This window comes from Canis lupus, chromosome 28, assembly GCF_003254725.2.
Source record: "Canis lupus dingo isolate Sandy chromosome 28, ASM325472v2, whole genome shotgun sequence".
Lineage (NCBI taxonomy): Eukaryota > Metazoa > Chordata > Mammalia > Carnivora > Canidae > Canis > Canis lupus.
This window is the reverse complement of record NC_064270.1, coordinates 32,474,577-32,500,040: the sequence shown is the minus strand read 5'-3', so window position 1 is coordinate 32,500,040 and position 25,464 is coordinate 32,474,577. Positions and strand designations below refer to the sequence as shown.

Genomic DNA, 25,464 nt, shown 5'->3' with positions numbered 1-25,464 from the left:
CATTGAAACACCCAAGTGCCCCATGTTCCATTCCTTTTTGAAAAGGAGCATATAGGACATTCTTTGCTGCTTAAAGGAGATTTTTTTTTTCCACTTAAACCTGAAACACATTCAAATCTTTCAATGATTTATAAAAATTTCTGATTTCAAAACCATGGTGGCATCGGAAGACATAATGTGAGAGGTGAAAACGTTGGCTGATTTTATTTTCATCATACTGAATACCTGGTTCACAACCATCCACAGGAAAACATTATAACCTTAGAAACTGTTCCTTCAATAGCCGAGGAAAGAAAATGCAACACAAATCTATTCTCCACGTTGCCCCTATGTCCCAGCTGCCTGGACCCATAGTGTGGGGGAGGGAAGCTCTCCCTCTTTCCCCTTCTAGGTGCTATGGCTGCCCCAAGAATTAAATTGGCATAAAGACAGATCAGTTGGGAAACATATAATTTGTACATAATTATGGAGACCCAAAGGTGCGAGACTCGAAAGACAGCCAGATGATTGAGACTTACATACAGTCCTGAATAGAGTAAAGAGATAGGAGTTTGGGGCTTCAGGATGAGGGGCAGGCAGTTCAGTGGGAAGTGAGAGGAGATAAGGTGTGGGACACGAAGGTTGACTAGCAAGCACGTAAGTCTCTCAGGTGGAAAAACAATAAAGCGATCTCTGGTAGTAGCTCTTTTCCTGGTACAGGTTCCCTTTCTAATAGAAATTTCCTTTATGGGTACGGATTTGCCCTTACAGGTGGGTAACACCTGTTTTCAGAGGTTCTTCTGCATCTACACTTTCTCAAAAATAATCACTTCCAAATAAGATAAAAACAGAGAAGGAGACAAACCATGAGATCTTAACTCTCTAGGACACAAACTGAGGGTTGTTAGAGGGGAGGTGGGTGGGGGAATGGGGTAACTGGGTGATGGGCTTGGAGGAGGGCACTCGAAGGAATGAGCATTGAGTGTTATATCCAACTGTTGAGTCACTAAATTCTACCCTTGAAACTAATAGTATAGTGTATGTTAACTGAATTGAATTTAAACAAAAAAGTAAAAAAATACCAGTTCAAAATAATCCTTATGCCAAAGAGGCATATTTTGGGATGATATTATTCTGCTTCCTTTCAATATGTTTTCTGATTTTAGATTATCCTTGCATCCTTGAATAAATCCTATTTTTGCTGGATATTTTTTTATATACACTGCTAGGTACAATTTCCTGAAATTCTCTCCTATTTTATTTATTCCCATGTCTGCATCTATGCTCAAAATAAGATTGCATAAAGTTTCCTTCCTGAACTGCTCTTGCCCCTCAATCACATGACATCATATTAAGGTAAGTCGGTAAAATAATTTGGGTAGCCTTTCAACGTCTCTAAGATACTTTAAATATGATAAATATTATTGAACATTTTTTAGTTTTATTTTGCAGTATCTGGACATAACCAAATTCAACACAGTATGAGAGGGATGGGCTATCATACTTCATTACTTTCATGGACTGTTGTGATGTCGACACACATCTACAGCCCAGCTGGTTCTGGGGAGACCTCCCTGTGCCTGGGGGTCCTCCAAGCTCCATACACCTTCAGGACTTGCTCAGAGCCTCAGCTCCACCCACTTCAGAATGACTGACACCCCAGAACTCTGCCCCCAGGGCCAGCAGAACAGCAAGACAAGGTCACCTTCCCCTTCTGGGGACACAGTCATGCCTCCCTGCCCCTCCCAGAGGAGCAGCCTCTCCAGCTCACACTCCTGACATTCCTCCAGTGAACACGAGAGGGTGACACAGCTATGCCTTGGGGCCTTTTGCTTCTAGGGACCTTGTTTCTTTGTTCCCTTTGGGTGCCAGTGGTTGTCCATTATAAAGCTCTTCCATAGATTTTTGCCCAACCCCAGGAAAGGGCTGCCTCTGCCTCTTCACTGTTAACTGTAAGGAAACCAAATCCTATCCTGATGTCAAACAGCAGAGGGGTTGGGTATGTTTCCTTTCACCCTGATTCCATGGCAGACTAAGGAGGCCGTCCAGCAGCCCCCTGGATTCTGCACCCAGCCCTGTCCCTGAATCAGGCACCCACAGGATGACGAGCACAGGGCTCTGCCCAAGGTGGGGGCTCAATTCCAGACGGGTTTGATCGGGACAGTTCCGTGTGCCACACACAGACAGTCTCGGCTCACACTTGCTCCGGGGGACCAGGGGTTGGACCTGAGCTTCCTCTTCATCACTGTGTTTGGCTGGGACATAGGGTGCTGGTGTGCGTGCAGCGGGAGGTGGCCTAGCTGCCTGCAAACTGTGGGGAGGAAGGAGCTCAGGGCAGCCGGCTGTAGTGGGGTGCTGCGTCTGCGGACAGCTTGCATTCTGCAGTTAACCACAGCCATTAGGAAAAATTAAATGGTAGGAACTTCCCATATTAGTACAATTCAGTAAATCACATCCACAGCAAAGGTAATAAACACTCAAACTCATCATTTCATAATTATTCACCTCCGTTCTTTTATTATCTTTCCCTGAGCGCTCTCTATGATCGTATCTGGTGGAAATTGTATATACGGGGAATGGCAGCGCGTTCCTTCCCTGGCTCCGGGCTCAGTGACGCCGTGCTGACTCGGATGCGTCCAGGGTAGATGGTCTGACAGCACTGAAGATGAGGCTACGTTTCAGAACTATGCCCATCACCAGATATTAAGTGGTTCCCACCCCACCACGTCCACATTCCCCAGGAAAGGGACTGCTGGAGCTTGGAAACGCCCTCCAGTGGGATCCACTGTACTGATTCCTCCAGCAGCATCACATCCTAGGAGAAACACCTGCACCTCAGAAGGCTTGGCATCTGCAGCTACTGGGTGGGAGACTCCCTCAGAGCTTGTACAGGCTCTGGTGAGAGCAGGACCCACGTGACACCCAGACAGGCCACGCTGGTGGGGCCAGGCCTGCTCTGGGCACCTGAGATGCTAACTGGGACAGATCAGAGACCAGAGCAGGAGGTAGGGGCTTTGGATTAGAAAACAGAGAGGTACCACTCATGTCCCCGGACCTGAGCCCGGCTCCCCAGTCCCTCTCCTGCCCCTCTTTGCCAAGGATGAGTCTGAAGCCTCTGAGCCCCAGCTTGGGGTCTCTGGCCTGAGGTCACCTCAAGATCACAGTTCCATTTCTCGGAGATCCTACACTTACATGTAGCCTGGAGCCTGTACCATCCATGCTCTGAAAGGAGGACCAGCATGCCTGTCAAATCACAGACAAACATTTGAGTCACAGATTGTCCTAGAGGTACAAAGGTCCAAGAATGAATGAGAGAGTCCTGTGGACAGCATTTCTGAATTATGATGTTTCCAGTGACAGCCATGGTAAAATGACCAATACTCCCCCAAAGGAGTTGAAGCCTTATGTTCACACCAGAACCTGCACACAGATGGTAGAGTAGCTATATTCAGAATTGCCAAAACTCACAAGGAACCCAGATGTCCTGGGCAGCTGAATGGGCAGCCTGTGATCCATCAGGACAATGGAATTGTAGTCAGCGCTCAAAAGAAATGAGCTAATGAGCCATGGAAAGACGTGTGGAGGGAACCTCGGTGCACATTGCTAAGTGAAAGAGGACAATCTGAAAAGGCTACACTGTAGTACAATTCCAACCAAGGGATTTTCTGAAAAGGGCAAATGATGGAGACAGTAAAGATCAGTGGCTGCCAGGGTTTAGGGAAGGGATGGATGAATAGACATAGCTCAGAGGATATTTAGGGCAAGGAAAATAATCTATGATATTCTAGTGATGGATACAGGTCATCGTCCTTTTGTCCAAACCCAGAGAATACTCACCACCCGGGGCGAACCCTAATGTAAACGTTGGACTTCCACAGGTTGTGGCGTCTCAGCAGACATTCAGCATTTGGAACTAATGGGCCTCTCTGTTGAGTCATGGTGATACCCAGGGCATGCTGTTGTCCTGAAGCAGCAGGGGGTAAACCTAGAACTCCTTTAAGAAAATACTCTTAGGAAAACACAAGAAATGCTACAGATTTCCTTAGAAAGACTTTTCTCATCCATGCCTCTATTCTTTATGTCAATAAATATTTCTTGAGTGCCTTGACAAAATGGAATTAGTAAGCAACCGTTTTTTGCTCCAAAAGACTGGAGTTACAGATAGTTTTACAAGGAAATATCACTGTGTTCCTTTTTTTATGGTACTGGGAATATCTCAGAGGAAACCAAAAGGCTATCCAACTCATTTTCCAAATGCAGAACAATCTGATCTCATTCTAATCTCATGTGAGGAAAAGGCAAGAACAGTACAGGGGAGGAAAACTAGGCAATCTAATTTATGAACATAGATGCCAACCAAAGATAATATAATACTGAATAGGCGAGTGTTTAGAAATTGAATTTAGTAGTGTGAAAAATCCTAAAAACTAAGGATTTATCCTCAGGACACACAGATATTTCAAATCTGAACATGCACTAATGTCATTTCTCACGTTAGCAGAATAAGCACTAAAATTCCTACTAACGTTTCAACGGATTAGAAAGGAAATTCAACAATATTCGATAGCTCCGAATGATGACCAGCAACACCTCTTAGAAAGTTGTCATTAAAAGGAACGAGCTCAATGTCACAAAATACAACTCTAAAAAACCTCCAGAAAAGTTGTATTTATGGGAGACACTTTGGAAGCAATTCCGTTAAACTTAAGAGTGGATGGAGTCTCAGGCATGGCTTTTGTGCAACGTGATATTGGAGGCTTCGTCACTGTAGGTGTTCTTGCTCACAAGAAAAAGCAAAAGGGGATTGAAGAACTGATAAAGGAGAATGAAACTATTCTTATTTTCAGCCAATACGGTAAACATGGAAAATCTAAGATCATCCACATCAGACTATAGTCGAACAGAAGGAATCAGACCCTTAACTGCAGAGAAAGAGTGGTGTTTTCCTGAGGGGTCGGGGACGTCGATAAAGGAGATTGAAAGTACACTGAACACCATGAGCACTGACGGCCTAGAGAGTTGTTGGGAGATAATGTTTAAAAATGACAGGAATAGTTACATGAAGGTGGCTGCGTCCCTGTGTGAAAAAGAATAGCGCTTCCGACTGTAAGAGCAAATGAGTGTATCAGGTTTCTACAGAAAGAAGTGTTGACAGACACAACAGAGAATGTGATGAAACGGGGAGACACAAATGTTAATGGCTCAACAGCTCTGATGTTAGAAACATGCCAACTTCGTCCCAAGAAGTCTACCGACTTACTGTGCTTCCAAGCAAAATGAAATCCCCTACAGTTTGACAAGACAATCCAAAGCTCATATGGAAGGACAACGGCTCCAGAATAGCCTTGGCAATTTTGAGGATGTTGAGAAGGAACAGATCACACAACACAAGGGAAAATGCACCTGCCACTCATTAAGGGCAGTTATACAGCCTGGTCATTGGCCTGCCGAGTGATTGGCACAGAAGAGACAGCTAGACCAGTGGCAGAGGGACAACTGACCACATAGACATAATGAAACTAGGATCTTCCCTTCTGTCCTTCACAAAAAGTCAGTGGCAACATGACTATTGGTTAACAGGAATGGGGATACCTGAACCTGAGACGTGTTTTGAAGTGACATACTGGCAGCAGTTCAAATGAAGGGACTAGACCGATTTCTATCAAGCTGGACAATTATCCAAAAACTATGGAATATTGAGAAAAGAAATCCCAAGCACTGGGAGGGTAAAACCATGACCCGAACTTTGAAAGCAGCAAGAGTATTCTATAAGGTGTGTGGATGCATCGGACTGTAATACTCCAGGGGTGTTGTGGTGCTTGTCTAGCTGTGATCAGGGAGCCGTAGCCGCAGGCAGCCAGATGCAGCCGTGGGTCTGATCTGCGCACGGTGTTCTTGATGTGACACTTGCCAGTCCACTTACTAGGGTTGGGTAGTATTGGAGTCATTAGGTATTATTTCAGGATGAGGGTTTCCCAGCCACGATATTCTGCATATATGCCTGTGATTTTTCTTGATAGTTATTGGGTTGAAGTTCCAGAAAGCTTGGCCTGGAGTTTGGAGATTTGGGAGAAGCTCCAACCAGAGTAGAAGATATGCATATACGGCTCAGAACCTCCAAGAAGGTGACGGGCACATTCGTAAATGTGAAACTCGTCTAAGCCCCTGGGGTCTCCAAAAGTGAGGAGCTGGAGTGGCCGTGCCCAGCTGGGGGCCCAAACAGAAGACAGCCTGGTCTTGTTCTTGCAAGATGCCCTGAAGGGCAAGAGCTTTGCTTTCTGGGTCAGGACCTGCAGGGGTGAGGATGTTTTCAGCTGCACAGGACACACACCCAGCTCCAATTGCCTTGACCACCAGGACCGGGGTTGACACCCTTAGCTGCAAGGCAGTGTGGTGGCCTCAGGCCGGAGGTGCTCCAGGGGCTCAGCACTGGATCCCTGCCCTGCTCTGGCTCTGCCTCCTGGCACGTGGGCCTCCCTCTCTGGCTGGCCCCAAGGGGAGAGCGAGTGTGTCCCTCCCGCTGTGACCATGCTTGCCTGTCCCCTCACTGGTCCCCTTGGGTGACAGGCTCATCCGTGTGGGCGTCATCCCCCAGCAGGCTCGGCGCTCGTGACGGTCCCGCCAAGGCCTCCACTGCTGAGGCCAGTGCTCAGAGCTGGGGCCGCCCTCGGTTCCCCCTAGGCCCGTGGGACGGGAGGCAGCAACTGAAATCTGGGTCCCCTGTGGCACTCTGTGACAAGCAGGATCGCCCACAAGGGTCCCACTCAGTCGCTGCCCCTCAGAGCCCTCAACGGTGCCTCCTGGGGGGAGGGCCAGGCCGCTGGAAGGGGATGCCGTGACCAAGGACGTTAGCGGGGGCAGGAGTTGGAAGCTCTGACTGGGGGAGGCGGTGAGACAGGAGGTCCGTGCCCCGGGGGGACAGCCCTTTGTGTCAGGGAGATCGGAGGCAAGACCCGGGAGGCGCCGTCCACCAGGACGAACACTCACGGGCAGCACCCCGGTTTGGGGGCCACTCAGGAACTAGGGCTTCCCTTTGCAGGCCCAGATCCAGGGACACGAATCCTCCAATTTAGCCTCTAGGGGACACTGTGACTCTGGGTCCCTGAGACCTGGGCTCCTGAGTGTGGCCCCCTGAGGAGGGACCAGGCCTGCTTTCCGTCCACAGGCAGGCACAGCCGAGCTGGATGCTGCTGGGGCAGGCAGGCCCACCGGGCCCGTGGGAGCTGAGGGCAGGAAGCCTGGCCTGGGGCGGCCGCTGAGGCCAGCCTGCTCTCCACTGTTCTCCCGTTGGCTCCTCGGGGCACCTGCCCACCTGGGGAGCTGCCTTGTCCACCCCACAGAGCAGACAAAGGGAGGATTTGAGTGTGGGTGCTTGTGAGGGGCACCTGGTGGGGGGAGGGAGATCCCAATGTGGAGGAGAAGTGTAGGGAAGGAGGGCATTTCGGGTGGGTCAGAGCCCAGGGCCTGACCCACTAAGGGGAACTCCGCCTCCTTGGCCGTCCACCTGCCCGCAGAGCTTGAGCGACCCGATGGGCCACAGCTGTTTCCAGGTGTTCTGTTGGTGTTAGGATGCTCTTCACCCCCATGAACCCAGAGGCCCTCTGAATGCAGGTGTGGGCTGGGGTACAGAAGCCCCTACCCTGCAGAAGATGTGTGGGAGCAACAATGATGGCAAATCGGCCCCAAGATAGGGGCAGGATTTCACACCAGAGCCAAGTTGGCCTGGACACATGGGAAAAGATGCCAACTGCACTGGAGATCAGAGAAATTGCAAGTTCACAAATCAGCTACGGTTTTTCGTCCATGCCATCAGCAAGGCTTATTGGGAGATGCGGGGAAACCTGGAGGTGTTCCTATTTCGAGAAAAGGGACACTCAGTTGTCTGGGTTGGTGTGTAAATGGCTTGTGCCCATTGGTGGGCAGTTCAGCTACCACTGCCTTTTATGGGCAAATGGCAAGTTGCTGTGTGGACATATGTTCTGCATTCCTGGCACATATACCTGGTGGGGATGCTGGGCCACATGGCACCTGTTGTGTCACCTATTGAGAAACTGCTAGACTGTCTTCCGTCGGACCTGTGCTGTGCTCTGGTAGCAGTGACACTGCCCGCAGACTAGCCATGGGTGTCTCTGTATGGGACATACATATCAGGTACAGGCATGTGGACATCTGTCATCCATGGGGTCACACTCACCCAGAAGCTGATTGCTCCACACCTGCTCCATCAGTAGAGACTCACACCTGGAGCTGCCAAGGCGCTATTTAGGTGACTTTGCCCCACGTGACACACAGAGGACCCCAAGTGAGAAGGGATAGTGGGGAGGTCAGGCCTCTTCTGGTCCTGCCGCTGTCACCCTCCGACTTTGGGCAAATCTCTTGGTGACCCCTGGTCTCAGTTCCTGACTGTCCAGGAGAGCTGGCCTGCCTCCCCTGCAGGTGCCTGAGGCTTCTGCAAGTGAACGGAGGTAGAAGCGCCCCGACCTAATGCCCAGGCAGGATGGCTTTCCAAACAGAGGTGGTGTTGGCCTGTGGCCAACCTGTCACCCTCATCCAGGGCCACAGAGGGAGCACAGGAGGAGGAGAATCTGCTCACACTTTGCAGTCTAGGTGAGAAAGGACAGTGAACCTGGCTGAGGAGGACAAGGGGTGGTGAGCAGGTCCCCCCGCTGACTCCCGAACCAGTGGGTCATGGGGCACCCTGGGCTCCTGGGGCATTGCTGGCCTTGGGAGCCGAGGGAAGGCAGGGGATCAGGTTTCAGGAGCCGTGTCTATATAACCGCGGCCTTCAGAGCCACCCTGGCTGCTGAGGCTGCTGCCAGGCCGGCTGCGATGAGGCTCTGCAGCGCCTTCCCCTGGGCCCTGCTGCTCCGTGCCGGTAACCGTGGCCCAGCACCCCTGCTTCTGGGCCTCTCTCTGCCTCCTGCTCAGTGAAAGGTCCTCAGCCCTGGGCTGTGGCCACCTTCGAAGCCCCGTGGGGTACAGTCAGCCAGACGCTGTCCTCCCACAAAACACCACCCCTCAGCCTTAGCTGGAGCAGGAGGGGAGTAATGGAAATGGCCACGACCCTGGGCGGATGGCTTCCTGATTTGTCCATAGTTTCTGGGCTCTGTGTCCTTCTCCCGACAGGCAGGTGTGGGGGCCTCCTTGCCCCCTCCTGCCTGCAGCAAACTCACGGTGGGATCTTGTGGGGGCCAGCCGTGGGCTCACCGCGGACTCGGCGGCAGTAAAGCAGACCTGGCTGGGGCTGATGGTGTTCTCAGGCATGTGACCCTGGTGCTGGAGGTGGGACCCCGGCCTGACCTGAGTCAGGGTGAGCATCCAGCAGGGAATCAGGGGCCCCTGGAGAGGCCCAAGGGAGTGGGAGTGTGTGCATCTGCCCCAGATGGTGGGTGTGCAGCATGGACACCTTCCTGAATCTAGGGCAGAGGGCAGCCGCTCCCAGCAGGGGCCCAAGCCCCGAGGAGTCGTCGCCCTGCAAGGCCAGGCCATGGGGCTGCACTGAATGTTCAGTCAGACCTACCCTGGACCCCGGAAGGCCCGGGGGGAAGAGGGGCATCCATCTACCAGGAAAACCACTGTCTCTCCCTGATTCTCTCTGTCTCCCCTTCCTCTGTGGCTCCTCCTTCCATACTCACCCTGTTACTTCCTCTCTCTCGGCCTCGCCCAGCCACTCGGAGCCCGGGGTCCCCCTCTGCGCCCCTTCCCTCTGCCCCCATCACGTCTGGGGTGTCCTCCGCTGTCTTGCCAGGATTCCTGCAGCTACCAGGCTCCGCCTCTGCCTGCCTTCTTCTGACTCAAAGTTATTGGTGCCAGCGGCGAAGCCTGTGTGCAGTCCACACCCCGACCACCGCTGAGGCTTGTCTGCCCAGTGGTGCCATCTCCAGGGCCTTCCAGCACCGGTCACAAGAACTAGAAAAATCTGCAGGGGTTGATGTGATGCCTGCGGCGTTTTGCTCCCGGTGTCAGCAGCACACAGAAAGGCAGCTCCCACAAAGACAGGCAGGTGTCCCCACCTGAAGGCAGGAAGTACTAGGTGCCACTTGACCTTGCCTGAGTAGTCCAGCTGGCTGAGCCTCAGCTGGAGAGGAGGAGCACCCAGAGGGGCTGTCTTGAAAAGACACAGAACCTTGCAGTTCTTTTCAAAGTATAGCTTAGACCAACAGGAGGAGGCAGCTCCTTCTGAAAGCACAGAGGCACTCGGGTGATGACTCCTCTTCCAGCCCCAGTTGTTACTACATTAGGTATGTTGGAGGTTTCGGGGAGAATCTTATTCCCTCTACCCTCTTAGGTTCTCTAGCTGGGCTTACGATTTGAGCTGACATAAGGCGTCAGTGGGAGGGAAGCATACACATTTTTATGAAATCTTTGTACCCAGTCCTGAAGGCCTTCACAGACAAATGAAGGCCCAAACAGTAGCCAGAGCAGCGTGCTCCCGAGGTGTGGACATAAAAGGACACCTGGGTCAAGAAATGACCAGATAAAGAGTGTGGGTGGGGGCAGGGGAACAGGTGCCCTGAGCCCCCGAGCTGTCTGGACAATGGTGCAAGAGCTGAGCCCAGTCAGGTGCACAGATCCAGATCTATGGCCACCATGCTTGGTGATGAGCGGGCATCTCTGGCCCTGGGATGGGCAGGCCACCATCCTCCTGGGAAATTCCATGGACAGGTTTTAGGTAGAAGAGTGTGGATCCAGAGTCCTTTCTGCCTCTGCTGCTTCTCAAGTCCCTTCAGCTCAGATTCATCAATAGGCCAAAGTGGCCACAATAGGGTGACGTGTCTTGAACTCCTGAAAGGGGGAGCATGTTGAGTGGCCTGGACCTAAGAGTCTAGAGCAGAGGAGTTTCCAGTAGATGTGGGTCCAGTCCAGAGATGTCACTCAAAGTGCCAGGGAGGTGTTTGGGTTCTGCACTTGAGGCCTGCTTTCTGGCCAACCGTGACTCAGATCTTCCACACAGGACCCACATGGGCACTGTGGGTATCGTGTGTACTCCCTGGCCCATGTACCCCACTGACCATGCAGACTTAGGACCCAGGGAGGACAGCTGGAGAGGGCCTCACTGTGTCCTGTGTGAAAGAGACTCTAGAGCATTGTATCGATGTCCAGTATACCAAGGAAAGCAATGAAATGGGGCTTAGGAAGTGACCTGAAGGTCACAAAATACTGACAGTGACAGGTACCTTTGTGGAGAGCTTGGCTCTGTCGGGCCCTGAGCCATGGTATGAGTGGATTGTCTTCAGAACCCTAGTAGGCAGTTAGTGTTGACGTTCCCATTTTACAGATGAATGGACTGAGGCCAATGGAGAGTAACTAGGTTGCCCGTGGTCACCAGCTCTTGTCCCTCCAGGACTGTGACCCAGGCCATGTGCTTCCTAGACTGTACTGGGCCCCCAGCGTCACCTCGTGGTGAGACACCCCAGTGCATGCCAGCCGTGGGAGGGCAAGTGATTGTGGTCAGGTCTGGATCCAAGCAGCCAACCCTAGCACCCTGATACAGGCAAACAGCCATCAATCGAATGGCTCATTTCTCTCAGTCAACAATGTGACTCAGGAGGTTTACTCCGCCATCAAAGGGATGGTTGGTCTCATTACAGGATGTGCAGGAAATGCTCTCAGGTCACACTGGGGTGACTGACTGTCGTGGCTTGTCCAGGACTGAGGGCTCCCTGGGAAAAGGGACTTTCAGTCTCAAATCAGAATTTCAAGGATTAACCAGCAGAGGCAGTCACCCGCCGCAGGACCCACTTCTCTGTTGGGGACTCAGGGGGAATGTTGACTGGAATGGAGTGGAATCTCCCCTCAGGCAGACGTCTTTGGAATGGCCTCCTGGTCACATGCTAATGTCAGCCCTTCTTGCCTGGGTGGGACCAGGCTCCCGCAGGGATGAGGAGGTGACACCGTCTCCTCTCTGGGCTCAGCCCTGCCTCTTGGCACCTGGCTCCGCTTCCCAGGGGACACATTTCCCATTCTTGAGCCTTGACTCCCAGTACTTCAGTTTCCATCTGTTTCTCTGTTTTGGTGTCTTTCAGCCACACTGAGCTCATCGGCCCAGCCAGAAGGTAGGTGCAGATGGGGTGTTTCCCTCTTTCCCTCCTCTCACAGAGAGGGACCTGGGGTGGAGGCCCAGTGACACCCCTGGACTCGTTTGTTCCAGGAGGCACATTCTTGGTCAAAACACCTGGGCACGTCTCAACCTGCCAGTCTGTCTTGGTCTCTCCCTCCCTAACTTTGCCCTCCCCTGCCCTCCTGGGGCCCCCTCCCCAGCTAGTGCATGTGCCTCATAGCCCAGGGAAGCTCCCTGGCCCTCCCTCTGCACAGACTCACAGGACTCCGGGAGGAGGGGATCCCCAGGTGGCTCAGCAGTTTGGCACCTGCCTTTGGCCCAGGACGTGATACTGGAGTCTTCGGGATCGAGTCCCGTGTCAGGCTCCTGGCATGGAGCCTGCTTCTCCCTCTACCTGTGTCTCTGCCTCTCTCTCTCTCTCTTTCTCTCTCTCTCTCTCTGTCTATCATGAATAAATAAATAAAATCTTAAAAAAAAAAAAAAAAAAGGACTCCCGGAGGAGCTGCCTCTCCTCTGAGTGCCCGGCACAGGAGCGTGGTGCCTCTTCCGGAGGCCTGGAGTCTGGAGGGCTTCCCCACCCTCAGTGTCAGGCAGAAGGGTGCTGTTGGCAGGGGAAGGCCTGGAGCATGAGGGGTGAGGGGCAGGGAGAAGACGCGTTTCCTACTGATGGAGGCCGCTTGTTGACCAATTCCTTTCCAAGTCACTTCCAGGTCTGGGTACTGGCAGAGCAGATTACCAACACGAACACCCTTGGTCCTAACACCCCAGGGAACCTGTCATTTTTCTCCTCACTCACAGATGTGGAGCCTGAGGCACCGCCGCACAAGGCCCTGTCACCCCTCCCAGTGGGTATTTATGATGGGTGGGTTCCCGTGCTCCTGAGTGCTGGGGCATTTGTCTGCTCCCCAATCTGGCCATGCCAGTGATGATGGAGACTATTTTGGTGAAGAGATGTATAATATCTTCCTGACAGGCACCCAAAACAAATTGTACTCATGGATACCTGTCTTGACCCATTCTGAAAAGAGTTAAACAAAAGGCCACCTTGTTTGGGGATCATCAACTTGGGTCATCCACGTTGGGCTGTGGTTGGGGGGACCAGGACATCACTGAGGCAACAACACTGTGCTGTCCAGCCCCTCATGGGCCTGATGATGCTTCTGGGTGGCTGGGGCCTTTTCCTCTGTTGCAGGTTATATTGAATGTTATACAAGCTTCAGCAACATCTCCAGCAAAGTCTTCAACTCTTTCTGGAGGGACAACTCATGTTTTTGGTTCCTTGATTTGCCCATTGGGTACAGAATTGAGTTGGAAATTCCTTTTCTCAAGTGAGTGCTCAGGGTGTGAGATCCCTTTGCTGATGTTGAGGTAGTTTTATGGGAAGGAGTCTGACTGTCCTCTTCCAGGTGTCCTCAACCTTCTGCCACACATCTGAAACATGTTTCGACTCCATTTTAACCCCGGGCTGAAGACCTTTCCATGGCTCCCTGCCTTCAGGACAAAATCTACTGTCCTGGCAGGACTTTCACCTGCCCCCCACCCCCGATCACTGTACTGCTCCTCTTCCCTTCTACCTACTTCTGCCCTCTGCCCACTGCCTGGGCCGTGCCATCCACACTGAGTCTGGCCATGACTCCTGTTCAGCACCTCCACGCCTGTCTACACTCACACTATCCCCTCTGCCTGGATGCACCTTCCACTTATCCCTGGCTCTGTGCCTGCTGTATAGGGGCTTCACATTGCATCACGACACTGCTTAGGTGCTGAGACAGATGATGTGATCTCTGTGATGAAGAGCCCTGCCCCTGGTGATGTGCTGTGGGGTTGGGACTCCCACTAGGTTTTACACGTGTTCTGTGGGATGAAGCATAACTTAGCAATGGCTGCCTCACAATTAGGGTTTTGCCCACCTACCTGAACCATGTCCCAGGGATGAAGGAGGAAGGCATTTCTCCAAAGATCAGAGGAATGGATTTCTTCAAAAATTTCTTTTTGTCCTTTGTTCTCTTAGAGATTGATATGGGGTCTAATTTTCTAGCCTCCAAGGATTCAGGCAGACCAAAAGCAATCTACCTAAAAGGGTTCAAATATGCCTACTAGCGGGATGTCCCCTCCTTGTCTTATTCTATACCACAGAGGTTCTGCCTCTCTCCTGTGTGAGGTCTGTGGTGACCATGTGAGGATGATAGGTGGGTAATAAGGTCCTAAAATGCAGTGGAAGGAGGTTGTTGAAATTAGCAAGCATGTGACAATCTCATGTGCAAGTTACCTCATGGGAGACAGAGATGGATGTCCCTCACCTCTGCTTCTCATGGAGGTCAATTGCGGTGCTGTGGTCCATCTGCCTGAGAGTCGAAGCTAGAAACTAGGATGGCAAGCATACATTGGTGTCTGGGCCGCTTGGCCTGCCACCAATGGCATTGTTGAGGGAAACAAATCACAGTGCTGTATGGATTGTGTCAGTTCTGGGACCCCAAGGACAATGGCTCCTGTTCCCAAATTTCTATGCTGGCATCCCAGTTCACAAGTAGGTCTGCTAGGTGATTTGGAAGGCACTCACAGCTCAAGGTGGCAGGGAGGGTCTTTTGTAGAACTGAGAGAGTTCTGGGGCCTGTCTTTAGTTCAGAAGAATGAATGCCATTCCTTCCCTTGTCCCCAGCTGGCCTGGACCTCCCATGAGCAAAGCTCATGTTGGGGTCCAGTGACTGCTGAGTCTATTTTTTTAGAGCTGGGGATTCCAAGAGCTGATGTATGCCTTTCCTTCGGCCCCAACAGCTTCACCTCTTCTTCAGAAAGGCTGGAAATAACTGACGGACTTCCAGCAAATATAAACTATGGGATACTGATGCTATGTAACATTTTAAATTACCATTTTTGACCTTCAGCGAACATCATAATGATAACATACACAAAACCCGTTCTCTATGAGGGTACTCCCTTTGATATATGTTACCAGGGTGACCCAAATAGTAAGTAGAAGTGGGTAAGGAATGTGCTGATGCTTCCTCCCCAATCTATGCCTGGCTATGTGTCATGGTGGGCATGAGGGTGTTTGTAGATTGTTGAAATAAGGTTGAAATAACTGCTACTAGATCATCATCAGGCAAGGAAGACTTTGTGTGATGCAGTGATGTTCCCCAGAAACATACAGAGATCCTATCCCAGCATTTCTGCATGTCCAGATCTTAGACTTGGGGAAACACAATAGAGAACCTCTCAAAATGTATCTGGCATCTCAATGACACAACAGATATCTTAGAATATGATTTTCCTTCTTATTGATCTTACAATCCCTTTGGTATTTTCTAATGTATTTATTCAAAAAGTGTAGTGAACAGACTACATACTCTACAAGCTGTATATTATACATATTCTGTATTTACATATGTATGCATACAAATATAACACATATAACTTAAATCAGACACTTTCCCTACAAATTCTCATTCTTTTCTCACCAATGATTAGCAGAACTGTTTCTCCTGCACACCAATCAGAAGAAAATGCTTATAAATTGACTTTACCCAATCTAAGTAAACCACCTTCATCTCCACAGGTCGTATTTGCCCAAGACCTCAGTATTTAGAAATATTGGGAAAGTAGAACAGCCTTCCTTGAAGACCCTTCTGGAATCAGCTGACCATAAGGAGACACAATTCCTGCTTACCTGTCTGATCACACCTACTCATCACCTCTGACACTTCCAGCCTCTGTCCTCCTCCCCATAAAGGAAAGTTCCTTTCTCCTGACCTTTGAGATACTCGCAGATCTTGTGCTCACAGCATTCTCTTGTTGCTACAATTGTTTTGATTAAAATCTCTCTTTACTGAGGACTAGATTTGTTTTTTTATTTGAAACTTGTCATTACACAATGATGAATCAGGCATCATGGAGAGTGGTTGAAACCTTTTCTGAAAGGTCTTTAAAGCAAGATGGAATCTTATTTGTCTGAGGCCTGTCTTGGGCAGGGAAGCTGTCATGTGCACCATGAAAAGATCTACAGACCCACACCTGAGTGCTGTCCTGGATTTCCACTCAACTTTCTGGGAAGGTGGTTGATAATAAAGAATATCTTGGTGAGGATGTGTTGAATTTCTTCTGTTTCCCACGAGCCAATAACAAAGTATACCGCAGAAGGGTATAGGTCTCTACAAAAGCTTTGAAAAGAGGGAAGCAAAAAGTCCATGTTACCTGTGGGATCGTCAGACTCAGGTTACAGATGTTGCATTTTATATGAAGACCAGGAAATTAGGAGGATCACAAAGGACATGGACGGCACCAACGGCATCGCTCCCATGGGCTGCAGATGCCCCATATCCCTCTGTGTACTTTTCTTGTCAAAATTCACTATGACCTGACTATTCCTTCCTTCTAGCCACGTCTCCCTTCAGGCCTCCCACACTGGGCTGAGACATCACACTGAGTTTCTGGACAAACCAGACCATTTAGCACCTCCATGCCTTTGCTCACACTATGCCCTCTGCCAGGAATCCTTACACCCCTCTGCCAGGTGCATCCTTACACCCCTCCCAGACTCACATGCCCTCTGCTTGGGCCTTCCCTCACTGTAGTTTAGCTCAGGACTGACCCTTCTGGAATGTCTCCTGACGCATTCCCTGGTGGACCAGGCTTCCTTCATTTTCCATCACTTACCCTGTGTTGATATCCAGGTGGTTTAAGTCAACAATATCCTTTGCTTAATTTACTTGGTCTACCACTGTGAGACTCTAACTTTAGGGTCCAAGTTCTACTCTTAAGTGAGTGAAAGGGGAGCCGTCAGGTTTCACATTTCTCTCCCAGGCCAATCTTCAGTGAAGTGACCATGACAGTTTCCAGGGTTCTAGATTAAGCCAAACACAGCCCACACAGGTGAATGACACAGATGATGTATCTGTGCAACTCGGGGTCCCTGTTCCTCCAGACTTGCTGCGGGACTTGCTTAGGACTTCCACCTTACTCAAGTACTCTCTAGGATCAAGGACATGCCGATGGCTCCTCAACAGCAAGGCTCAGACTTTCTACTCAAGCTATACTTTGATAACCTTGACTGGGTAGTATGGACACACACCAGTATTGGGACACAAAGAGAAGGTCAATTGCTATCACTGTTGCTCCCGCACATCTTCTGCAGGGTAGGAGCTTCTGTACCCCAGCCCACACCTGCATTTTAAGAGGGCCTCTGGGTTCATGGGATGAAGAGCATCCTAACTCCAACAGAACACCTGGAAACAGCTGTAGCCCATCGGGTCGCTCAAGGTCTGCTGCCTGGTGGACGGCCAAGGAGGCAGAGTTCCCCTTAGTGGGTCAGGCCCTGGGCTCTGACCCACCCAAAATGCTCTCGTTCCCTACACTTCTCCTCCACATTGGGATCTCCCTCCCCCCCTAGGTGCCCCTCACAAACACCCACACTCAAATGCTCCCTTTGCCTGCTCTGTGGGGCAGACAAGGCAGCTCCCCAGGCGGGCAGGTGCCCAGAGGAGCCAACGGGAGAACAGTGGAGAGCAGGCTGGCCTCAGCGGCCGCCCCAGGCCAGGCTTCCTGCCCTCAGCTCCCACGGGCCCGGCGGGCCAGGCCTGCCCCAGCAGCATCCAGCTCGGCTGTGCCTGCCTGTGGACGGAAAGCAGGCCTGGTCCCTCCTCGGGGGCCACACTCAGGAGCCCAGGTCTCAGGGACCCAGAGTCACAGTGTCCCCTAGAGGCTAAATTGGAGGATTCGTGTCCCTGGATCTGGGCCTGCAAAGGGAAGCCCTAGTTCCTGAGTGGCCCACAAACCGGGGTGCTGCCCGTGAGTGTTTGTCCTGGTGGACGGCGCTTCCCGGGTCTTGCCTCCGATCTCCCCGACACAAAGGGCTGTCCCCCCGGGGCACGGACCTCCTGTCTCACCGCCTCCCCCAGTCAGAGCTTCCAACTCCTGCCCCCGCTAACGTCCTTGGTCACGGCATCCCCTTCCAGTGGCCTGGCCTTCCCCCCAGGAGGCACCGTTGAGGGCTCTGAGGGGCAGCGAGTGAGTGGAACCCCGGCGGGCGATACTGCTTGTCACAGAGCGCCACACGAGACCCAGATTTCAGTGGCTGCCTGCCCGTCCCACGGGCCTGGGGGGAACCGAGGGCGGCCCCAGCTCTGAGCACTGGCCTCAGCAGTGGAGGCCTTGGTGGGACCGTCATGAGGCACCGAGCCTGCTGGGGGATGACGCCCACACGGATGAGCCTGTCACCCCAGGGGACCAGTGAGGGGACAGGCAAGCGTGGTCACAGTGGGAAGGACACACTCTCTCTCCCCTTGGGGCCAGTCGGAGAGGGAGGCCCACGTGCCAGGAGGCAGAGCCAGAGCAGGGCAGGGATCCAGTGCTGAGCCCCTGGAGCACCTCCGGCCTGAGGTCACCACACTCCCTTGCAGCTAAGGGTGTCAACCCCGGTCCTGGTGGTTCAAGGCAATTGGAGCTGGGTGTGTGTCCTGTGCAGCTGAAAACATCCTCACGCCTGCAGGTCCTGACCCAGAAAGCAAAGCTCTTGCCCTTCAGGGCATCTTGCAAGAACAAGACCAGGCTGTCTTCTGTTTGGGCCCCCAGCTGGGCATGGCCACTCCAGCTCCTCACTTTTAGAGAACCCAGGGGCTTGGACGAGTTTTACATTTACGAATGTGCCCGTCACCTTCTCGGAGGTTCTGACCCGTATATGCATATCTTCTACTCTGGTTGGAGCTTCTCCCAAATCTCCAAACTCCAGGCCAAGCTTTCTGGAACTTCAACCCAATAACTATCAAGAAAAATCACAGGCATATATGCAGAATATCGTGGCTGGGAAACGCTCATCCTGAAGGTTGGCAGGAAATAATACCTAATGACTCCAATACTACCCAACCCTAGTAAGTGGACTGGCAAGTGTCACATCAAGAACACCGTGCGCAGATCAGACCCACGGCTGCATCTGGCTGCCTGCGGTTACGGCTCCCTGATCACAGCTCGACAAGCACCACAACACCCCTGGAGTATTACAGTCCGATGCATCCACACACCTTATAGAATACTCTCGCTGCTTTCAAACTTTGGGTCTTTGGTTTTACCCTCCCAGTGCTTGGGGTTTCTTTTCTCAATATTCCATAGTTTTTGGATAATTGTCCAGCTTGATAGAAATCGGTCTAGTCCCTTCATTTGAACTGCTGCCAGTATGTCACTTCAAAACACGTCTCAGGTTCAGGTATCCCCATTCCTGTTAACCAATAGTCATGTTGCCACTGACTTTTTGTGAAGGACAGAAGGGAAGATCCTAATTTCGTTATGTCTATGTGGTCAGTTGTCCCTCTGCCACTGGTCTAGCTGTCTCTTCTGTGCCAATCACTCGGCAGGCCGATGACCAGGCTGTATAACTGCCCTTAATGAGCGGCAGGTGCATTTTCCCTTGTGTTGTGTGATCTGTTCCTTCTCAACATCCTCAAAATTGCCAAGGCTATTCTGGAGCCGTTGTCCTTCCATATGAGCTTTGGATTATCTTGTCAAACTGTAGGGGATTTCATTTTGCTTGGAAGCACAGTAAGTCGGTAGACTTCTTGGGACGAAGTTGGCATGTTTCTAACATCAGAGCTGTTGAGCCATTAACATTTGTGTCTCCCCGTTTCATCACATTCTCTGTTGTGTCTGTCAACACTTCTTTCCGTAGAAACCTGATACACTCATTTGCTCTTACAGTCGAAGCGCTATTCTTTTTCACACAGGGACGCAGCCACCTTCATGTAACTATTCCTGTCATTTTTTAACATTATCTCCCAACAACTCTCTAGGCCGTCAGTGCTCATGGTGTTCAGTGTACTTTCAATCTCCTTTATCGACGTCCCCGACCCCTCAGGAAAACACCACTCTTTCTCTGCAGTTAAGGGTCTGATTCCTTCTGTTCGACTATAGTCTGATGTGGATGATCTTAGATTTTCCATGTTTACCGTATTGGCTGAAAATAAGAATAGTTTCATTCTCCTTTTTCAGTTCTTCAAACCCCTTTTGCTTTTTCTTGTGAGCAAGAACACCTACAGTGACAAAGCCTCCAATATCACGTAGCACAAAAGCCATGCCTGAGACTCCGTCCACTCTTAAGTTTAACGGAATTGCTTCCAAAGTGTCTCCCATAAATACAACTTTTCTGGAGGTTTTTTAGAGTTGTATTTTGTGACATTGAGCTTGTTCCTTTTAATGACAACTTTCTAAGAGGTGTTGCTGGTCATCATTCGGAGCTATTGAATATTGTTGAATTTCCTTTCTAATCCGTTGAAACGTTAGTAGGAATTTTAGTGCTTATTCTGCTAACGTGAGAAATGACATTAGTGCATGTTCAGATTTGAAATATCTTTGTGTCCTGAGGATAAATCCTTAGTTTTTAGGATTTTTCACACTACTAAATTCAATTTCTAAACACTCTCCTATTCAGTATTATATTATCTTTGGTTAGCGTCTATGTTCATAAATTAGATTGCCTAGTTTTCCTCCCCTGTACTGTTCTTGCCTTTTCCTCACATGAGATTAGAATGAGATCAGATTGTTCTGCATTTGGAAAATGAGTTGGATAGCCTTTTGGTTTCCTCTGAGATATTCCCAGTACCATAAAAAAAGGAACACAGTGATAGTTCCTTGTAAAACTATCTGTAACTCCAGTCTTTTGGAGCAAAAAACGTTTGCTTACTAATTCCATTTTGTCAAGGCACTCAAGAAATATTTATTAACATAAAGAATAGAGGCATGGATGAGAAAAGTCTTTCTAAGGAAATCTGTAGCATTTCTTGTGTTTTCCTAAGAGTATTTTCTTAAAGTAGTTCTAGGTTTACCCCCTGCTGCTTCAGGACAACAGCATGCCCTGGGTATCACCATGACTCAACAGAGAGGCCCATTAGTTCCAAATGCTGAATGTCTGCTGAGACGCCACAACCTGTGGAAGTCCAACGTTTACATTAGGGTTCGCCCCGGGTGGTGAGTATTCTCTGGGTTTGGACAAAAGGACGATGACCTGTATCCATCACTAGAATATCATAGATTATTTTCCTTGCCCTAAATATCCTCTGAGCTATGTCTATTCATCCCTCCCCTAAACCCTGGCAGCCACTGATCTTTACTGTCTCCATCATTTGTCCTTTTCAGAAAATCCCTTGGTTGGAATCGTACTACGTGTAGCCTTTTCAGATTGTCCTCTTTCACTTAGCAATGTGCACTGAGGTTCCCTCCACACGTCTTTCCATGGCTCATTAGCTCATTTCTTTTGAGCGCTGACTACAATTCCATTGTCCCGATGGATCACAGGCTGCCCATTCAGCTGCCCAGGACATCTGGGTTCCTTGTGAGTTTTGGCAATTCTGAATATAGCTACTCTACCATCTGTGTGCAGGTTCTGGTGTGAACATAAGGCTTCAACTCCTTTGGGGGAGTATTGGTCATATTACCAGGGCTGTCACGGAAACATCATAATTCAGAAATGCTGTCCACAGGACTCCCTCCTTCATTCTTGGACCTTTGTCCTCTGGGACAATCTGTGACTCAAATATTTGTCTGTGATTTGACAGGCATGCTGGTCCTCCTTTCAGAGCATGGATGGTACAGGCTCCAGGCCACATGTAAGTGTAGGGTCTCAGAGAAATGGAACTGTGATCTTGAGGTGATCTCAGGCCAGAGACCCCAAGCTGAGGCTCAGAGGCTTCATACTCATCCTTGGCAAAGAGGGGCAGGAGAGGGACTGGGGATCCGGGCTCAGGCCCAGGGACATGAGTCGTGCCTCTCTGTTTTCTAATCCACAGCCCCCACCTCCTGCTCTGGTCTCTGATCTGTCCCAGTTAGCACTTGGGCTCCTTCCCCATCTCAGGTGCCCAGAGCAGACCTGGCCCCACCAGCGTGGCCTGTCTGGGTGTCACGTGGGCCCTGCTCTCACCAGAGCCTGTACAAGCTCAGAGGGAGTCTCCCACCCAGTAGCTGCAGATGCCAAGCCTTCTGAGGTGCAGGAGTTTCTCCTAGGATGTGATGCTGCTGGAGGAATCAGTACAGTGGATCCCACTGGAGGGCATTTCCAAGCTCCAGCAGTCCCTTTCCTGGGGAATGTGGACGTGGTGGGGTGGGAACCACTTAATATCTGGTGATGGGCATAGTTCTGAAACGTAGCCTCATCTTCCTGCTGTCAGACCATCTACCCTGGACGCATCCGGGTCAGCACAGCGTCACTGAGCCAGGGAAGGAACGCGCTGCCATTCCCCATATATACAATTTCCACCAGATACGATCATAGAGAGCGCTCAGGGAAAGATAATAAAAGAATGGAGGCGAATAATTATGAAATGATGAGTCTGAGTGTTTATTACCTTTGCTGTGGATGTGATTTACTGAATTGTACTAATATGGGAAGTTCCTACCATTTAATTTTTCCTAATGGCTGTGGTTAACTGCAGAATGCAAGCTGTCCACAGACGCAGCACCCCACTACAGCCGGCTGCCCTGAGCTCCTCCCTCCCCACAGTTTGCAGGCAGCTAGGCCACCTCCCGCTGCACGCACACCAGCACCCTATGTCCCAGCCAAACACAGTGATGAAGAGGAAGCTCAGGTCCAACCCCTGGTCCCCCGGAGCAAGTGTGAGCCGAGACTGTCCGTGTGTGGCACACGGAACTACCTCGATCAAACCCACCTGGAATTGAGCCCCGACCTTGGGCAGAGCCCTGTGCTCGTCATCCTGTGGGTGCCTGATTCAGGGACAGGGCTGGAGTGCAGAATCCAGGGGGCTGCTGGACGGCCGTCCTTAGTCTGCCATGGAATCAGGGTGAAAGGAAACATACCCAACCCCTCTGCTGTTTGACATCAGGATAGGATTTGGTTTCCTTACAGTTACAGTGAAGAGGCAGAGGCAGCCCTTTCCTGGGGTTGGGCAAAAAATCTATGGAAGAGCTTTATAATGGACAACCACTGGCACCCAAAGGGAACAAAGAAACAAGGTCCCTAGAAGCAAAAGGCCCCAAGGCATAGCTGTGTCACCCTCTCGTGTTCACTGGAGGAATGTCAGGAGTGTGAGCTGGAGAGGCTGCTCCTCTGGGAGGGGCAGGGAGGCAGGCTGTGTCCCCAGAAGGGGAAGGTGACCTTGTCTTGCTGTTCTCCTGGTCTGGGGACAGAGTTCTGGGGTGTCAGTCATTCTGAAGTGAGTGGAGCTGAGGCTCTGAGCAAGTCCTGAAGGTGTATGGAGCTTGGAGGACCCCCAGGCACAGGGAGGTCTCCCCAGAACCAGCTGGGCTGTAGATGTGTGTGGATATCAGTACCACCTGAGAACCTCTCATTTCACACCTGTTTTTCTTAAAAATCCTGGGTCCCACTCTCCACACAGTTGCAAATGGGAGTGTCTGATACAGGAATAGTTGTGTCCTCTCTGAGAGGCCAGTGTCCCTAGGCTGCTGGTGCTTGGGGCTGTGTACACAGGAGAGAGGGTAACCCTGCACTGAGTGTCCCAGGACTGGACTCTGCAGCCTCTCTGGCCTGCCGTGGCCCTGGCTTGCCTGGATTCTGCTCTATCTCATCTCTCTGAGCTTTGGTGTCCATCCCTGCCAGGAGGTGCTGATAATAACTGACCAGCACAGCTGTCAGGGGGATTGCATTTCAGTCTGTGCTTAAGACCACCCTGGCAAGAGATGCTGAATTTGCTAAATTGGCATCTCTCCTCACCATGCTTTTATTGATTACAGAGGCTGAAGAAATGGTGTTGGTCAAAATAAGGTACTTCTGGGTGGTGCCATTTTAAGAGGGTCTCTTCAGAATAAAATTGAACAGGTTTCCAAAAGGAAAGTGCATGGGCACTCAGGGCAAGCCTGCTTGGTCCTGACTATGGAGTCCTCCTATGTGCACAGCCTTGACTTTTTACCTCTTCTGCTCTTTTTCAGGAGCAAGGCCCCAAACGGCCTCTTCGGTGGGAGGGACTTATGGACTCCTACACCAGTGGTGCTCAATTTTGGCTGCCTAGGAACCTCCCAGAGATTTTAAATCACCAACGTCAGGCCCAGCTGCAGGGGTTATGCTATAACTGGTCTGGGTTCAGGTAGGCATAGCAGCTTGAAAGCCCTGGAATTATCTTCATGTACTGCCAGGAGGTTACTGAAAATCACAGCAGCCCATGTCATTTCCCCCCTCCCTGGTGTGGTGCAGATAGTAGGTCCCTACTGCCATGGTGTACTACTTGTCTGGCTCTGCCCTGTCTACAGTCTCTGTGCAGAGTCCTGGGCTTGGCTCAACGTCTTGGTCACCAACAGCCATACTTCTGCTCTTCTGTCTTGTCCACATTAACCATCCACTGTCTGGTATCTGTAAGCTGTTACCTGTACCTATCTGTACAGCTGCCATACAATTTGGCTCTGCCTACCTGCTATACGCTCCTCCCTGGAGATGCAGGGTTTCCACCTGTTCATCTGACATTTTGTCTCAACCTTGAGTCTGCATTTCCAGGAAAACCAGCCCTGCCTGTCTGTACCCCTACCTCACCATGCAGCTGTGATAAGGTAAACAGTGTTAGAGTGCTATTGGGTGCCAGGCTCTGGGCTCTCATTTCTTTCTTTCTCATATGGGTTCTAAATAAAGTGGGGTCAATGTCTGAGCACCATGTGCATTCTCCTGGCTTCACATCTTAGGGCTCAGAGGCCAGCTACTGGCCATGAGGATGCTCTTCCCCAGGGTGAAAGCAGGTCCCTTGGGGCTGGCCTGCTTCCCCACATCAACCACTGGCAGGTCTGGGAAGGAGAGGAGGGTGGAAATCAGGATGAGCCCAGTGGAGAAGGGGAGGGATAAGCAAGGAAGGTGGTCTCAAGGCAGGGTGATGGCAAGTGGAACTGTTTGTGTGGTGGGAGAGGGAAACGGAATACAAGCAAGAGGTACCAGATAGAAAATTGAGTCCAGATCCCAAAGGCTGGTCAGAAAGATTTCAGTGTTTTGTCAGCCAGTGGCAACCAAGAAAGGTTTTAGACAGGAAGTTAGCAGGATTTTGAGAGTCCAAGTGTGGTCAGAGGCTCTAGAAGGATGAGGAGGGGAAGGTGGGACATTTAGTTCATCTAGGAAATGGGTACAAGTTTCCCAGGCAAGAGGTCCTCTGGCCTTGAACTACTGCAGAGTCCATGGGAAGAGAAGGGAGAGGAGAGAGAGGTGGGCAGTGTCCCTGTGGGCCCCCTTCACCCATCATCATATCCTGTGTCTTCTCCACAGCTCCCCCCACTGGAGGTACCAGGCATTCAACTTATTTCTGAATTGCATCCCCTTCCAAAGGAATGTTAGCTCCATGGGGGCAGGGATTTTGATCTTTTTTGGTTTGTCTCCTGGAACATAATAGTCCTTCAAGGAGTACCTGTGTGAGGTAAGAGCCTAGAATCAGCTGGACGTGCTTACTGTCTGAATACGTGACACAAGGAGACAGAGATGCTAAATATGCCCCATGGGGTGG

At 50.9% G+C, this 25,464-nt stretch overlaps 1 long non-coding RNA gene across 2 annotated transcripts; it reads left to right on the top strand.

The window, feature by feature from the left end:
• The first annotated feature begins 1,192 nt into the window (after positions 1 to 1,192).
• Positions 1,193 to 15,971, top strand: LOC118352703 (uncharacterized). Of its 2 annotated transcripts, XR_004810269.2 has the most exons (5): positions 1,193 to 1,335; positions 12,006 to 12,035; positions 13,233 to 13,368; positions 14,816 to 15,009; positions 15,597 to 15,971. It is a non-coding gene; the product is annotated as an uncharacterized LOC118352703 (long non-coding RNA). The 2 variants fall into 2 exon arrangements; XR_004810270.2 differs by lacking the exon at positions 14,816 to 15,009 and having other exon boundaries at positions 15,597 to 15,967.
• Positions 15,972 to 25,464: the final 9,493 nt, after the last annotated feature.